Source organism: Antrostomus carolinensis, unplaced genomic scaffold (assembly GCF_000700745.2).
Source record: "Antrostomus carolinensis isolate BGI_N321 unplaced genomic scaffold, ASM70074v2 scaffold42570, whole genome shotgun sequence".
In the NCBI taxonomy this organism is placed as follows: Eukaryota; Metazoa; Chordata; class Aves; order Caprimulgiformes; family Caprimulgidae; genus Antrostomus; species Antrostomus carolinensis.
The window spans coordinates 3,151-3,384 of NW_010287222.1; the positions used below are offsets into that span (position 1 = coordinate 3,151).

A 234-nucleotide genomic window follows, 5' to 3' on the forward strand; every position below is an offset into this window, starting at 1 on the left:
GGGACAGGAGCCTTCAGCCTGTTCCCCCGGCACAGTTGGGTTTGCCAACGGTGGGGGGAGCCTTAGGCCAGCCTAGTGCAGCGAGGAGGAGAGCGAGCGGGGTGCTGGCACCCTGTCCTTGGTCACCGCTGCCCTCCAGCGCAGCCCAGGGACACCCCTGTCTGGGGAGCTTCAAAGGGAGGGAGAGGAACCAGCTTCTTCCCTCCTGGGGCTTCTGCGGAGCTGCGTCCCCCC

General features: G+C 67.5%; 1 protein-coding gene across 1 annotated transcript in view; it reads left to right on the top strand.

Moving 5' to 3' along the window:
- The window catches only part of TFAP4 (transcription factor AP-4), a gene marked incomplete at both ends in the record, with an annotated part of 3,997 nt that overhangs the window by 3,146 nt on the left and 617 nt on the right, over positions 1–234 (top strand). The window lies entirely within an intron of this gene.